General features: G+C 34.9%; 2 protein-coding genes across 2 annotated transcripts in view; one reads left to right on the top strand and one right to left on the bottom strand.

Moving 5' to 3' along the window:
- The window catches only part of LOC111506365 (uncharacterized), a 440916-nt gene that overhangs the window by 284755 nt on the left and 142500 nt on the right, over window positions 1-13661 (top strand).
- LOC111506367 (adult-specific cuticular protein ACP-22-like) overlaps window positions 1-13661 on the bottom strand; it is a 300869-nt gene that overhangs the window by 205814 nt on the left and 81394 nt on the right. The window lies entirely within an intron of this gene.

Genomic DNA, 13661 nt, shown 5'->3' with positions numbered 1-13661 from the left:
TTGGAAAGTTTTCAGCAATTTTTTGTGCGAAGATAGAGAAGTGGAAATCAAAAAGCTTTTTTCTCAAGAAATTAGTTGTTACTGATTGAGTTCTATTGGCCAGAAAATCAACAAAATTCATATTCTCAACCAGCAAATTATATTTGTACCGATCAAAAGCCTTGGGAAAGTATATGTCTCTCAGGATTTTTCCTTTCCATGTGAACCTGAAAATATCAATCGAGTAAAACAGTCACATGTTTGCCAATGTTAATTTTAATGCAAGATTTGTTTTGCACCTCAACTCAAGAGAATGACAAATCTTAGTCTAAACAGCAGTGGATCGAATGAGTTGGGACAAAATAGATTTTTGGTACGCGAGTTGATTCAAAAATAGATTTGGAGCTTCATGGAATATCCGAGAAAAATCCATTTGCCCGACGTTTTCATGTGGGTGTTGACGTGGGTGTGGATTTATGATTCAAAGAATATATTTTTCGAACGTTGTTACAATTTGAGTTGAAAAAATGAAAGAGATATTGATAAAATTAATAGAACCATGACGCGTGAGTACTTGTGATGAAATACGGGATTATCTGAAGGTCTTTGTCGCAATTTATTTTGAAGTTGAATTAAAACTTTGTTCAATATATTCTCCAAGTAAAACATGTTTGAGTAAACATATACAATGGGCTTGTTTCATCATTTTTGGTTTATAGTTCACTTGATAGAAATTTCAAATTGAAAAACAGTGCACTTTGTTTCAGCTCTCTAAGTACCGTAGTTTTCCTGTAATTAATTATTAAAAATCGAATGTGGTAGGCCGGTGACGTCACGGGTCTATTCCCGCTTCTTGTTCGATTGACCAATAGGAACAACATAAATAATCAACATTGCCAAATCGTGAAATTAGGGAAGCCTATAATTATCAATTTGATTATGGAAGTGTATATGAACCCGTTAACGTTTCAATTAATGAAAAATTCTCCACATGGAATGAAATGTACACGAAAACTCATGTTTGGAAATAAGTTATATATCTAAAATCAGTACACAGAGCCGAAAGATCACAAAGTATTTACCTAAACTAGGATTTTATGTATTGTATAATAATATACAGTTATGAAAATCAAAAAATATAGCAAACTGGATTAAAGAATCATTTCAAATATTCAATTTATTCTACAATCCTCAATCTGTAAAACTGCAATTTATTATACAAAAAACAATTCCTACATACATACCTCTTTCTAAAATTGCTTCTAAATTCAAGCGTTATGGGCTCGTTTGGGTAATCTGTTGAATTTTCCAAAACTTGAGAGGAAGATTGAATGAGGCCAATTCATTGTACTCGAACTAATCCAACAAAAGCTTCTGAGGTAATACCATTAATCATCTGATAAAATTTAATGAAGTGAAATGAATAGGATTTTTTGCAAAAATATTCATTCATTTTGTTTCATACTTTCAGCAAAAGTATTAACGCCAGATAATAGTTTCTGTGGAGAATACTTGAAGTTGAAATAAAAAACTGTGTGATCAAATTCAATATTTTCGTTCCGCTTTCATTTATAGTCACTTTTTAAACGATTTCTATAAAGTCTTGAAAGAGTTGAAGGATTGTAGTTCTTTCTTTTCAATACTTTCACCAATTTTTTTTCTCATTATTTTATCCTTTGGGAACCTGAGACACCTGAGAAAATGAACGATCGATTGAAATTTTCTATAATTATCCATTCATTTTTTTCAAGAATAAAGTCAGCAAACGAATAGATATATAATCATAAGATCGCTTGAATCCACGAATTAAGCATAAAAATGGACAATAATATTTGCCTTGATAACTGATATAGTACAAGTAATGTCTAAATATGATTCTGAATAGAATTTAACGAGCTGTATTTTCAAATGGTTTTCGAATGCTCATGAACCCTAATAAAATTATTATGCCTTCATGCCACCCACCAAAAATAAGAAATTCATCCTGTCAGCCAGCGCTGACAATGAGACACTGAGCTCTTTCTAATGTCGATGGTTTCCACACATAACTAGTTTTGTTAAAGCTGACTACGACAACTTACCAAGAGTCGATTTTGAAATGATCGATGAATTTAGTTGAAAAATTTGCAATACTATGGTACCGAAATGAAGAATGAAAAATTGAAACGGTAGGTCCCTTTTATTTATATAAAATTCGTTTCAGACTTTGTCTTTTATCCAAGGATGGGAAGTTTTTATTTCATTTTTATTTTAGCTCGGCCAACTGAATAAAACCATAGATCTCTTAGAGTTTCGTTTTTTGGAACACTGAAAAACTTTTTGTCTGGTTATGAATGATCTGTTTTAACAACTAGGTATAACCATTTTGGTGGTAGTAATGGTAAAACTCAATCCAAAAATAACCCGAAAAAATATTTTATGAAAAGTAAACTAATGACATGGAATATGCAGCAAAATAGGCAACAGCCGAGATCTACCTTTTACAAAAAAAAAACGTTTTTGATTGGATAACTGTAACAGTTGACAACAATAACAACATAAATGGCGTCTGTCTAATTAGATCATCAGATCTGTGATTGGATATTAAAACCAATACACTTGGCAACTCCGCTCTAGACACGATCAATTTTATTGGTCAACAGGCACGCGGCCAATTCAAATTCTTGATTTTCGAATTGTTTTTTTTGCAAATATAAAGAGATCTTGGGGCCGATTAAGCTTGATGAGTATAATATACCCCTAACTCGATCAGTCTGCAAACCAGTATGATATTCCATAGCATGAAACAAACCCATTGTTGAATACTGAAGATATATCATTCTATTTTCAAGGAACTACATTATTGAATTTGGGTAGTTTCAGCTTATATCCCATATCTTTTTCAATTGAATGTCATTTTTCAGAATGTTCTTTCAATTTTCAGATGTATAAAGCCTGAACACTCCATAGTATTCATAAACAATGGATATATTCATAAACAATGATGCTACACTACTGAAATTTCAATTCGGGAAATACTTTCAAATCATTAAACTGGTGGACGTGGTAGAAAATCGTAATGAAGAAAAGAGAATTGAAACTTTCTGTTTTTTACCATTTTTATTCGTAACTAACATTACTGCAGTTTCGTCCTATAAGAACATTTTCACACTAAACTAAAAATCATTCATTCAATCAAACTAAAAATGATTGATCACATTAGCCCTTATAACGGGTGATTTTTTTGAGGTTAGGATTTTCATGCATTAGTATTTGACAGATCACGCGGGATTTCAGACATGGTGCAAAGAGAAAGATGCTCAGTATGCTTTGACATTTCATCATGAATAGACTTACTAACGAGCAACGCTTGCAAATCATTGAATTTTATTACCAAAATCAGTGTTCGGTTCGAAATGTGTTTCGCGCTTTACGCCCGATTTATGGTCTACATAATCGACCAAGTGAGCAAACAATTAAAGCGATTGTGACCAAGTTTCGCACTCAGTTTACTTTATTGGACATTGAACCAACCACACGAATGCGTACAGTGCGTACAGAAGAGAATATTGCGTCTGTTTCTGAGAGTGTTGCTGAAGACCGTGAAATGTCGATTCGTCGCCGTTCGCAGCAATTGGGTTTGTGTTATTCGACCACATGGAAGATTTTACGCAAAGATCTTGGTGTAAAACCGTATAAAATACAGCTCCTGCAAGAACTGAAGCCGAATGATCTGCCACAACGTCGAATTTTCAGTGAATGGGCCCTAGAAAAGTTGGCAGAAAATCCGCTTTTTTATCGACAAATTTTATTCAGCGATGAGGCTCATTTCTGTTTGAATGGCTACGTAAATAAGCAAAATTGCCGCATTTGGAGTGAAGAGCAACCAGAAGCCGTTCAAGAACTGCCCATGCATCCTGAAAAATGCACTGTCTGGTGTGGTTTGTACGCTGGTGGAATCATTGGACCGTATTTTTTCAAAGATGCTGTTGGACGCAACGTTACGGTGAATGGCGATCGCTATCGTTCGATGCTAACAAACTTTTTGTTGTCAAAAATGGAAGAACTGAACTTGGTTGACATGTGGTTTCAACAAGATGGCGCTACATGCCACACAGCTCGCGATTCTATGGCCATTTTGAGGGAAAACTTCGGAGAACAATTCATCTCAAGAAATGGACCGGTAAGTTGGCCACCAAGATCATGCGATTTGACGCCTTTAGACTATTTTTTGTGGGGCTACGTCAAGTCTAAAGTCTACAGAAATAAGCCAGCAACTATTCCAGCTTTGGAAGACAACATTTCCGAAGAAATTCGGGCTATTTCGGCCGAAATGCTCGAAAAAGTTGCCCAAAATTGGACTTTCCGAATGGACCACCTAAGATGCAGCCGCGGTCAACATTTAAATGAAATTATTTTCAAAAAGTAAATGTCATGGACCAATCTAACGTTTCAAATAAAGAACCGATAAGATTTTGCAAATTTTATGCGTTTTTTTTTTAAAAAAGTTCTCAAGCTCTTAAAAAATCACCCGTTATAACACCACCGTAAGTCCCAATACCAAATCGTTATTTTTAACACCTCGATACGTGTTTCGATCACCAAGTGATCATCTTCAAAGAAGTTCCAAACAGTGCATCATAAGTACCACCGTGGGTAATAACAGAGGTGTTTAGCTTCATTGAGTACCTGAATTTTGTTTACTTGTGACAATGTGAATATGCTAATTTGAAAACCATTGAGTAAACTAGATCGATTTGATCATTCAACAGGTTGCATTCGCAATGTTTATGCTTATGAATTTCCAAATAATTCCAAATGCTCGAGTGTGCAACCCTTCCTTGCACAGTGCAAAATTTCCGCATCTTTTAGATTCGAAAACTTGTGGATGCATGCCAAGGAATGGTTTGAAAACACTATTACACTCCAGACACTTAAGCTTATCGACTCCAGATTTCCCCAACTTGTTCGATTTATCTTTGGCATTGAGAAGGAAATCAGATAACCTGGCATGTGGTCTGAATGCCATTTCTACATTGTTTTTTCTGAAGAAACCTGCAATTATCTCTGTTTTTTTGTCAAAGTATGTTAGAGTGGCCATTTCTTGATTTCTGATTGTTTGATCTGGGGGTATACTAATCTGTAAGTGACTTTACGGCTTTGTTTTCTAACCAACTTCTGGTTTGTATCTGTGTTGAAACCATCATTATGGCCTATCTGTGTAATTATTTCAATTTCCCTATCTAGATTGTTAACAGACAAAAGTAGTCAGAATGCTCTGTGCAACATTGAATTGTAGGGTGCTAATTTATGACGATCTGGATGGAAAGGATCACTTGGGATGGTAATGTCTGTATAGATAGGTTTCCTGAAAACATTTAACTCAAATTTATTCTGATTATTTCTAATTGTCAGGTTTGAGAAATTTATTTGTTCCTCTATTTCTGTTTCGAGTGTGAACTGAATGTTGCTATTGACATTATTCATGAATGTCATAAATTGGTTCAGCTGTCGTGTAGTACCTCTGAAACAGGCAAGAATATCGTCTACATATCTGTACCAAAAATGATGTTTTTACCCAGGTCGGAATTTACTATAGTGGTCTCCAAGCTGTTCATAAATATGTCTGCTAAAAGTCAACTAAGGGGTGAGCCCATTGGTAAACCTGAATCCTGTTTATAAAATTTGTTGTTGCACTGTAGGTAACTCTGATTTAGGCACAGATCGAAAGCTGTTGAAATTTCAAAGGAAGTGATATGGTCTACTTTGGCTTGATCTAATATATCTAAAATGAGGGGCTTACATTCGTTGTACGGTATGTTGGAGAACATACTCTTTACAATGAATGAAACTAAAATTGAATTATGTGGCGTGATTTGGTTCCTAATATTTTCCACTGAAGTCAGTGAATTTTTAATGCTGTAAGGTGGGACGAAATTGGTAATATTTTTGAACAACTTTTTAAGACGTATTCCTAGTTCTCTTACCGGACTATTCATATACGAAACTACCGGTCTTATGGGGTTATCCTCTTTATGTAGGATAAAACTGAAGCATCTTCAGAAGTAGATTCATTCTGGCGTTCTAGCAGAATACTAAAACGTCAGAATGAATCTGATATTCTAGTATTCTGCTGATAATACCATCTTGGTTAACTAAACGCCCGTCGAAAAACATCACTTCAGTTCCGGTGTAGAAAAATTGTTTTCAATAGAATATTATTTTTCATCTATATTCTATTCCGATGAAAATTAATTCTCTTACTCACTGTCCCCGACTCTAAAAATGAATTACGAAACAACATATGAATAAGAGCTATTTCAGATATTTTTATCTCCACATGTTTTGCCAACAATTTGGTGTTAGTCAGTAATTTTTGGCAGTAAATTTTCCATCTTACGATAGAATACATTTCGCAACAGAAGTTACTTCACATCTGCGTTTAACTTTATCATCAGGCAAGAGTAAATATGAGAAATCGATTTTTCCCACTTACTCTATAGTATTAGAATCGGTCAATTGAATTTTTAAGAAGTGAATCAGTTTTCAAATTAGCCAACGTCGAAACTCATTTGAAAAATTTGAAATGGCCTTGTTCCCAAAGTCCAAAACTGCAACACTTTTCTCGAAGCGAGTTCTACCAAACGAGTTGGTGTTTTCGAAAGATGAAGCAGACTCTTGGATTTATTCTAATTCATCTAATTTATTCGCCAGAGCTTCCTGTTCAACCTTTCATAACAAAATGGTAGTTTGTTTGTTGCGTTAACTTCTAATATTCTGTAGATTATGATACATGCGATGTTTCAGTCTTTTGATGGTAAATTATTGTTATCACTTCGGAACAGTTGAGCCTTTTGCAGGCCAACTTGGCTCCTGCAAAGCTAATTTTTCACAAATTCTGTGACAGCTGCAGTAGCGACGACTGTCTCTGTTCGATGGTTGGTGGCGCATTTACCTGACTAACAATATACCTACCGTTGAAAAAGTTCTAAAATTCCGAGTATATCCGGAGATATAAGGAAGAAAACAGAAATTTCGGAAAATCGTTCTTCATCATTTTCTGGCTTTATTTTTAGAAGGATTCGAAAATAAATTACACTTCCACATTGCCACTTTTTTCCTGCTATATAATGGTGGTGTCGAGGCAATTTATTCATGTTGTATCTCATCAGAGCAAGTTTTGAACCAGTTTGTGAAAAAATCTCGCTGGAATTCGAGAATTCAATGCAAGCAATTTTTACATTTACCAGAAATGCAATAACCAAGTTTGCGTCTTCAGGAGATGAAAAAAAGTTTTGTACTATTTAAGTTCATCCATGACAAATAAACTTACAAGAAATCAAAACTTTCGCTTCATAATATTATTTTAGAACAGAACAAAAATTAGATTTTCAACGAAAGTCATTTATGGTGGAGAAAAATCAGTTTCTTATCGACTTCTTCTGGATATTTTCACCTTCCAAAATCTGAAAAATATGAAAACTATAACGACGTAATACCTTACATTCCAAGACTATCCGAATTGAAAATAGATATAATGTTAGAACTCCTTACAAAACAAAGAATACACTGAGATCTATACTCACACATACAAAACCCAGCAAAACAGAAGAAAAATCAAAAATTGCATTTACCCGTATGAGATACCTTGTTCTTGTGGTGAAAGTTATATTGGTGAAACTTCGAGACCATTAAAAGTGCGTGAGAATGACCATCGAGATTACATCAAAAATGGACAATTAACAAGAACTAACAGCTTCTTAGGAATAAATCGTACTTGGCTACCCGTCTTGATCAAAAATGTGGATAGTGGCAAAATAGTAACAGACTGAAGAAGTTGAAAAATAAAAATAATCAGCAAAGGAATAACTGCGTATATAATTACCCAAATACCCAAAAAAGGCCAAAAAAAATTTAGATACGTTATGAAAATGTCAATGAACAAAATCGTAAATAAGTTAATTAGGATCTGTCCAGGTATTATTCTGTTGCAAACATTTTAAATTTAACGACGAAATTAGAGTCTCCAAATCTCATACAAATGTAATGTGTTGCAACATCATTTCATAAACAGTTGGCCTGGTAAATTATTTTATAATATATCGGTGTTTTCAGTTTCCCAGAAAATAACTAAATATAAATTATTTATGACCAGGAAAATGCTCAAAATTGAAAACAGGATGGCCGAGGAATATTTTCAGAAAGGATGTAGTTAAATTTAAAATATCCAAGACCCCTGGGATAAACTTCTGCACCAGTCTTCTATTTAATAATATTGTAAATCATTTCATCACAGTCTTTCAAATGAAAGTATTCTATTCCAATCTATTGGAAATACTTTTCCTATACCAGAACAAAAATATAAGACACTATTTTTATATATGTGATGGATTCGGACGATATTTTATGAAAATCCATAACGTATTCAAGAAATACTTCTTTGTGAGATTTCGCTATACAACAGCTTCTTCAGACTTATTTATACTCACTATAGTCTACGCCTGATGAAACTATTGTATAGCGAAATACGTGTTGCGTTTTGGTAAAAGTGTTTCTCGAAGACATTATTCTTGTGTTACTGTGAGAAACGTGTTTTTAGTAGTGAAACAAATTGAAGAATAAACTGTCTTAAACAGATTTATTTCCAACAATATTTTACTAATCACAAACTAGCACTTAGCAACACTTAGCAACTAACGCCTAATTCATTTCCATTATTTGAATTCTTTGTTTAACCGCTCGATTCACTTTCTGAACTGCCCTCTTGGGTCGGGAAGCCGGGCTTATATAATGTAACGGTCCTTTCTAGAAATCTGTACTCGATTCAGTACTCGACTTGAGTTTTACCGGCGGTTGCATTTTTTCGCGGTGATGTCATGTGTTGGTTCGGCTGTCGTATCGGTCAGGAGCGGCTTCAGATACGTTGCATTGCCCCCTTCTTAAAGACGTTTCGCCCCGAAATGTCGTCGTTGGCGTGTATCGATACCTGCAGGACTCTCCATATCTGCACTGTGAAGTCCGATGGAAGTAACGCTCCATAGTCTTCATGCTCGATCGTGGAAGATGGTTACCGCACACCAAAATCATGATGTCGCTGGATCTGAATATCGTTTCCAACATGCTTCTCACAATTCTCCAATCCAATGAATTGGATAGTAACAAACGCGCGCGCGCCTACATACACGTACGCACGCACGCACGAACACTTTGTTTAGGTCGGATCTTTCCTGCACTGATGAGGGGTAGATTCACGAAACCGGTCTGTAGGTAATCTTTCCAATTAATATCAACGTGGTCCAACTGATAGACTATATCTCTATGGGCGTTCCCCAAGGCTCTGTTTTGGGGCCAATTTTATTTCTTTTCTACACGAACGAAATGGATAATATTGAATACTCTGCCAGCTTTATTAGGTATGCAGATGACAGCAATATATGTATCGGACAAATGTGAAAATACCTTGAAACAAAAGTGTACAACTGCGGTTGGTAACTCCATTTCATGGTGTGATCAGAAGTCTCTCTATTTCAATAGTAATAAGACAAATATAATTTCACTTCTTCGATTGACGACTTGTTTATTTTGTGGAAATTCATGTTCACTGAGGATACACTACAAAAACACACTTTTGTCTATTTTCCACTATATTTCTTTATTGTTGACCGGTTTCGGCTATTATACCATTTTCAAAACTAACTGATTACATTTAAATCCGAGTAATTTATACCTATATTATTCTAGCATAAATGATTTGATATACCTGATATATCTGATATACCTGATATCCGGTACCTGCGTTTCATATACCTGTAAGATCCATGAACATAACAAAGCTTTCAATATAATGTAGGTTTTGGGATCTGGACTATAGGTTCAGGAGAGGACTATTGTTTAATTCAAGTTGTTCGTTGAGGACAATAGAATTGGGATCTTTCTTTGACCTGTTTATTTCCATAGATTCCAACAGATTCATCATTTCCCCTTTTTCGCATGTATGTAGGATCTTTAAATTATCTTTATCTATTTTATGTTTCGAATTTTGAAGATGTTCGTACATTAATGATTTTTTATCCGAAATGACATGTTCGTGGTACCTTGTATCAAAATTTCTCCCAGAAAGACTAGAATAGAAAGATGCTAGAATAATATAGGTATAAATTACTCGGATTTAAATGTAGTCAGTTAGTTTTGAAAATGGTATAATAGCCGAAACCGGTCAACAATAAAGAAATATAGTGGAAAATAGACAAAAGTGTGTTTTTGTAGTGTATCCTCAGTGAACAAATATAATTCGTTACCACAACTACCAAAAACAATGGAAAACTGTAACAATAAAAACTGATGAATTCTTGATTGAGCCTACTTTATCAATTGAATTTCTTGGAATTACTATAGACGCTGGTTTAAACTGGAAAGAACATTATACCAACTTGATCTCAAAATTGAACTCATTATGTTTTATGTTCAGAAATCTTAAGAACATTTTGTTACGTGAAAAATTATTCGTATTATATTATGCACAAGTAGCCTCCCGATTGCGATATGGCATATGTTTCTGGGGTGTTTCCACTCGAGCATCAGACGTATTTATTGCACAAAACGAATTTTATAAATTCTTTTTGGTACCCCAAGCAAAGCATCCTGTAGACTGATTTTTAAAGAATAAAAATTTTAACAATTATGAGTATTTTGCATATTTGAGTGCCAATATTTTTATTTTTCAAACTCGCTTGAGAACAAATTTACTCGACAATGCTTTTTATACATTGGATGAATTTTTTATTCTTTAGATGATAAGTGACTATTCCTATATGTTTTGTCATCTTTGGGAAAATAAATGTATTATCATTATTATTAACGAGAAACATCTGCAAGACTGTCATCTATGAGGTTAATTGCATAAATATCTGTCGGATACAATTCAATGTCAATCATCGTATCCGCCGGGGAAATAATATCTTTAGATTTTGAAAATAGTCCGTAAACTAGTAGGAATCATCAAATGTTTTCCTATTCGCCTTTTTCTATTTCCATAACTATCTCATTCAACACGACTGTGGTTTATACATAAAGACACTCGAGAGGCTTTTCTGATTAGAAGAGCCATATTATAAATGTATCAGCACGTCCTACACATACCGCATACGTTCTCAAAAACGATGGGAAGGCTTTGACGATAGAAATTTAGAAACACGACATTCCTAAGCGATTAATTTTTATCGACTAAGGAGCTGCTCGGAAGATGATGAATTATTGATATCTATTTTAGTATTTAAAAAAATTGTATTTTCATTCAATCCTATGGAAACTTTTTACACAGATAGACAAAATATTTTCCGGTGGAATACTAAAATTTTTTCAGATATTCGTTGAAATATAAGACTGTTTCTTTGGAGATATTTGGCTAATTACTGCAATTGAAAAAACTGGTATAATATATAGAGAGGATAGAAAGTATTAAATACATAAATATTTTCTAGATTCGAACACAAACAACAGTTAAATATACAGGGTGGGCCATCGAAAACTTGACATGAAGGTTTTGGGTACTAATCTTGCAAATCCGAAAAAACGCTCAGACAGGTCGATTTTTATTGGGAGGGGGGCAGTTTTTTTCTCCATTTACAGCGTCGTCATTTCAACCCCGAGCAGAGGGGTGAACAAGCATTGGAATTTTAATAGGGAATAGGGGGCGAGTCGCACATCGTTTGAAAGATCTTGAAATTCTCTAAACAGTGGTGTATATTTCTTTAAATTTGGATGTATTTAATAGAGTTCTTTCCGATAATTAACTATTTCAATATTGTTAATAGCAACAAATTGTTGTACGCCACTGCTTAGTTGGAATGTATTTGGAACTCTTTCATTTGTTTCGTACGCTACTTTTTTGTTAATTTTTTAGTTATTCTCTGATAAGAGGACTATTAGTTTGTTATTTCTTCACAATTTCCACGAAGAGAGGTAATATTATTGCTCTCTTGAATGATGAAGGAAAACTATCTCCTTTTATATCGCGATTGAAAATATTGGATAATGTACTTACTTTTTGTCGACAATTAGTTGATTTGGTTCGGTTGCAGAAAGTTATAGTGATTTATATCCAGTACGAAATTTCGCAAACCAACGACGAAGAGTGCATTCATTAACACTATAATTATTAAATGCCTAGTTGATTTTTTGGGCTGTTTCGGCAGCGCTCCAGTTCATTTAAATTCGTTGAAAAAAATTTGCTGAAAATCGCTTAACGACATCATATAGTAATGAGCTTGAAAGAAGCAGAATATTTAATTTTGGGAAAATATTTATTGAGATATGGAGCTGCAAAAACACATGACATTGAAACGGACAAAAGTTTCGAAACAACCGAATAGAAAAATGAAAGAGAGAAACCTCGGAGGTTACTCTAATCTTCAGTACATCTTCATTTATTAGTCTGGGTCTTTAATTAATGGTAGTACTCCCGGTTTGGGTATTATCTTCAATGTACCTGTTTTTGGGGTGCTTTGAATTGCTTTTTTTTCTTCTTCAGTCTCTTTGTTCACTTCTCTTTTTCGATATTAGTTTTCAGATTGCGAAATTACACCTTGTTCAATATTTTTCCATTCCCAGCACTTGATAAGAGTTTGGTGTTGGTCGAGCACTATTATTTTTTTGGGGTAAATTTTCTGCGTACCCCACCTCTTCAATAGTATAAGACATGTTATTGACAGAAAACTTTTTGCCTTCAATGTAACTCCGTTTTTGGGTATTTTCTTTCGCCTTGTTCAGATACGTTCGGAGTATTCTGTTTTCCATTCCTTGATTTTCTGTTAGATTATGTAAATTAATATTTTGATCCTCCCAGTTCATGACAATTCTGTGAAATTTCCTTTGTTTTCAGTAGAGACACTATACTATACCGAGTGTATATACAGGCCATTTCAGATCTGATCCCAATATTGCTATATCGAAAACGGTAGGTAGGTCCTACCGTTAGGTCGGCAACGTCTAAATTGGTAGCAAATTGCCAAAAACGACTCTCTTTGATAGGAAGAGTTAACAGATTGTCTCTGGTCTGGATTCCTTGCCATACTGGCCTGGAAGGCAACGAAGCTGCTGACTCCCTTGCAAAGGAGGGTGCTGCAAGCAGCTTCATCGGACCAGAACCTGTCATTGGCATCGCTTTAGGCTTTGCCAAACAAACTTTGAACACCTGGATGGCAAGAAGATTTATGGACTTCTGGGATGTCCAGGATTGGCTCACTTCAAGGCGTTTATTCACCCTTCGAAGCTTGATACCAAACAGTTGTTGAACTACAGTAGGGATGAACTACGATGTCTATCATGCCTTCTTACAGGTCACTGTCATTTGAATCATCATATGCAGAGACTTGGACTGTCGGAAGACAGTGTGTGTCGCCTCTGTTTGGAAAATGATGAAACAGCAGAGCATATACTTTGTGCCTGTCCCGCTGGGGACCGAATCAGGTTCTTAGAGTTCGGCAGGGCCGTATTCTTAACAGCTGACCTGAAATACCACTCACCCTACAAACTAATCGGCTTCGTTAAGAATCTGGGTTTATTTGGCCGAGTGTGAATAGGTGTCAGCCACAATAAACCCTTGCGGGTTGCAGTGGAGAGTCGAATAGACCCACTCACTTTAGATCTAACCTAACCTAGGTCGGTTAACAAAACTTCCCTATTTTGGGGAACTAGAATCATCT

Source organism: Leptinotarsa decemlineata, unplaced genomic scaffold (assembly GCF_025532065.1).
Source record: "Leptinotarsa decemlineata unplaced genomic scaffold, Ldec_3_MD MMD2_tig00026328_RagTag_RagTag, whole genome shotgun sequence".
In the NCBI taxonomy this organism is placed as follows: domain Eukaryota; kingdom Metazoa; phylum Arthropoda; class Insecta; order Coleoptera; family Chrysomelidae; genus Leptinotarsa; species Leptinotarsa decemlineata.
Note: the sequence above shows the minus strand (reverse complement) of the source record. Positions and strands in the feature narration are given on the sequence as shown.